General features: G+C 38.6%; 1 pseudogene; it reads right to left on the bottom strand.

The window, feature by feature from the left end:
- Nucleotides 1-2,118: 2,118 nt before the first annotated feature.
- On the bottom strand, nucleotides 2,119-3,809 carry LOC139453041 (uncharacterized; annotated as a pseudogene).
- Between the last annotated feature and the right edge of the window lie 439 nt (nucleotides 3,810-4,248).

Below are 4,248 nucleotides of genomic sequence, written 5' to 3'. Positions count from 1 at the left end.
TTCCAAGCATTAAAAAAAATACAAGCTCTTTTTGTTGTTGTTGATTTTTAAAAATAATAATTATGTGGTACATTCTGATGAACACAGATAGTAAATAAATTGGTAGTAAAACAATTATAAACGAGTTTGGTCTTGGCTTTGACATCGATGGGGAAGTAGTGTACAATTAGTGTCTTCCTGAAAGGGTTTTGTGAAACCATATACATGTATGTTTATTTGTACCACTTATTAGACTAGCGGGATCGGGTGGTCAGGCTCGCTGACTTGGTTGATGCATGTCATCTATCCCAATTGTGTGGATCGATGCTCATGATGTCAATCACTAGATTGTCTCGTCCAGACTTGATTATTTACAGACCGCCGCCATGTAGCTTGAATATTAAACGGCGTTAAACAACAAACAAATAAACAAACAAACAGACTACTTCATTTTAATTTTCAGCTGGAGGGACGGTGTAGGGGAAGTTCGTCTGGTCCCTAAACATTTGCAAACACCTATTGTCATCGATGTTATTCACTGATTCGTTTATACCATTTTCACCGTGTATTCTGCTTATTTTTGCTGGTGATCTATATTGTTCTGTCAAATAATAGTCATAACTATTAACTGCTCTATATACGAGTTTTACATAAAATTTGTGAAAATCTAATTTGTATACTGTTCATCGTAGACAAGAGTTTAGATATTGTTAGTGTACAATTTGTGCTTGTCACTGTACAGCTGAGATATGTAAAAGTTAAACTCACTCACTCAATCAGTAGGATTTGGGTGTATTAATGGGTTAAAGTAGTTTGGGAACATAAATGAATTGTAGTATATAAATTATACATTAAGGGTATGAGTTATTTTTTTACCACAGTGCCTAGGATTGTTGCATTTTGCATATTGGCCGATTGCAAAATCTTCAGAGACATACATACACTTAAACTACCTCTCTATAAGTGCTGTTTCCACTCCATAAGTGGGTAAGGTCGTTGGTATATTTGTAATTGTTTACTTCATTGTTTGCATGTTATATTGTTTTACCCACATTACTACAAAGTTTGAAATATTACCACCTGTAGTTTATTTACCTTTCTTGTAGGATGTGTGCATTTTGTGCATTAATCAAAGTATCTTCATATCACAATGTCAAATCTACCTATTGTATATTTAGCCACACTGGTTTGGCAGAGTCATATACACGTATAAAGTATATGTCATCCCCGAGTTAAACTTCTCGTCCCCCAAATCGTCACATTTTCATGTACAATACGTACTAACTGTTTTTTACGTTATCATCAAACATAAAATATCTCTTTGAAAAGTGCTCACTGATTAGCTGCATTGAACTAACTTCAGGGAAGATAATATAGGATGTCAATGTCATTCTTGACAAAGTACCTAGCTAGAAGGAAAATAAATTAAAATGTCAGGATTGGTCCTCTAGATCTGTATGATTAACTACCTTGCAGATTTCAGTTAAACCAGTGGCGTTGTTAATTATATGGTTTACAAAGGACCAATGCTGACATTTCAATAATGCTCTTCAGACCCATGGGCATTCTGGATCTAGAATACAGTAAAGTACGGTTATAACGAACTCAAGGGGACTACTAATTTGAGTTCGTTATAACCGTAGTTCGTTATAAGCATATATACAGCATAACTATAGGAAATAGTCGGGACCCAAAAAGTAAGTTCGTTATATCCGTCAGTTCGTTATAACCGTAGTTTACTGTAGGTCCTTTGCAAACTATGCTGGTCGTAAGAGGCGACTTAATGGATCGGGAGGCTTGGTTACACTCGGTGACATCGTTTCCCCTTGCCAACGAACCCCAGCGGCGTGGATCGTTGCTCACAATATCAATCTCAGGATTGTGTGATCCAGATTCGCTTATTTACAGGTCAAACAGCTGGAATGTAGCTGAGTGCAGCGTTAAACATGAAACTTGCATTGTAACCCGTTCCATTGTCTGATGAAGAAACATTGTAAGATTCATTGTAACGCTAAGTGCAAAGAAGATTTTCAGATGTTGAGAGAATGTATCCTGTGGGTTTTTTAGGAGTAACAATTGCCAACTGAAGCTAAATTAACTGTCTGAAACCGACGTCTTTAATGCAACAGGTACAGATTTCTACTGACAGCCATTAAGATAGACGTCGAGGTACTCCACCATGCTGTGTAAATGAGTTTCTGGCGGTTAAAGCGCCAAAGAACAAGCTCAGCATCCTCTGGTTTCTGGACCGCAAAGTACATCATCTACAAAACAAAAAGAAAAATACATAATCAGGTGTTTTTTTCACTTTTTTATGATGACGTGATAACAATGTGTTTTCGTTAATAGTGCCTAGTGCCTGTTTTCGTTAATAATTATGGGTCAATTTGTTCATTAAATACTGGACGCGAGTTGGAAATTGAGCTGATTGAGAAATCTACTTGGGTTCACTGAAGTGAGTATGAGCGGGTGTTGTTTTATGCAATCTTCTGTTTTCGGCATATTCCGCATGATAGGTAATCGAGTTTGGACCAGGCAATCAGTTAAAGAAACGAGAACAAACGATCCAGACTCAAAGACAAGCCTGAAAAGTCACTTACCTGAATAGGAAACACTCCGAGAACTCTGTACATGAGATTCTGGGCCCGGGGATTGTCCAGTCTGTACTTAAGGCTGTTTTCCAGATTGTCTCGGATTTCCTCTTTGTATTCTTCACTGCTTAGACCTGAATTAAACATGTTAACACCATGACACAGGTATGATTGTTGGTTTAAGCATTGAAATGTATAAAGGGACGCCTTACAAATGAAATAAACCATGACACCAATTATGCCGTAGACGTAAGACCTGATTTGTACCGTTGAAGCACAACAATGCAACCTTGTACAGTGAAACTGGTGATAGATTTTACCTTCCATTCTGAATGTGGCATCCCGAACGTAAATGAAGTCTCCCGTCAGATTGGTTGGAGGTGGGGCACTTGCAATGAGTGTTTTGTTCACCCCCAGATCCTCGGCAAGTTTTTCACCCGGGAAAAGAGACTTCACAGTGATGTCCAGATTAGCTGCGAACAACTGCTCCTCGAGAGGACGTAGATCGCACAGAGCGGCAATATTCAGAACTGGAAAATAATTATAGAGACATAATAATTTAGTGGGATATGGTCATTTTGACCCCGAAACATGTAACCCCAACTTGGTAGAATTTTACAAACAATCTTGAACAAACAAAAGAGAAACCATGTTTAACTTGCCGACTCGTTTCGATAACTTCTGTTGTTTCTCTCCAACATGAATCAGTTACTTCGTTTATCACCCCTTTGTGTTATTTCACACGCCACTATGTGTATCATTATGTTCATACAATGATGAACTTTAAAATGATAAAATTGAAAACGATACCGATACAATAGTATACTGTGAGCAGTGCAGCTGTCGACTGTTCTACACTTCCGACAAACCGTTAGGGAACTAATGATTTGAATGCAGCCATTGTTGAGGTGAACATTTATAATACCAAGGCAACGCATCTAAACAAAACTTTGATGTTTGGCACACCGATATGTGTAATTTATTGTATGTGACGCAAGTACCGTGAAACGGAGGTGTTGCAATGATACCTGGGCGTGGCAGGCCTTAACAACCGAAAGCAAGACAAGATCGTCTCATCGGATGAATCCACTATGCAATAATTCAAATCTATGGATAGAGAACTCCATACAATAACAGGAAGGTGAACATTAAGCGTTTACCTTTAAAATCCGGATGCAACCCACCTGAATGAAAGGCGCCCTGTGAAGGATGTTACCCTAACAACTTACCATATACCATAGGCGGCACAGATTGTGGTGGGCCAGGCAACACCGGACGGACCGTGCAGCAATGTCGTTACAAAATGGTTACAGACGATTTAATTTCTTGCCTCCAATTCTCAGATGTCTGAAAATGTTGCTGGTGACATAGAGGCGAACGGTATGACCGGGCAACAATGCTTGAATATGATCAGTATAGGGACAGTAGTATCATAGTGTGGGTATCACATATGGCAGGATATTGGATATTGTGAATGGACATGCATATATTGAGGCATTGCCTAAAAGTCGGGCCGGGCCGGGCCAAGACGGGCCAAAGTGTTATTGGCTAATTACTTCATTATCGGCCATCATACCTACATATAATTGATGCAACATACACACATGACATTAATGAACAATCACCAAACAAAAAAATGCACCATAATTAAGTAATTCGGAGTAAATCGCTTGAAAAA

This window comes from Haliotis cracherodii, unplaced genomic scaffold (genome assembly GCF_022045235.1).
Source record: "Haliotis cracherodii isolate W230 unplaced genomic scaffold, xgHalCrac1.p SCAF_9, whole genome shotgun sequence".
NCBI lineage: Eukaryota > Metazoa > Mollusca > Gastropoda > Lepetellida > Haliotidae > Haliotis > Haliotis cracherodii.
The sequence above is the reverse complement of the archived record's forward strand: the minus strand, read 5'-3'. Positions and strand labels throughout refer to the sequence as shown.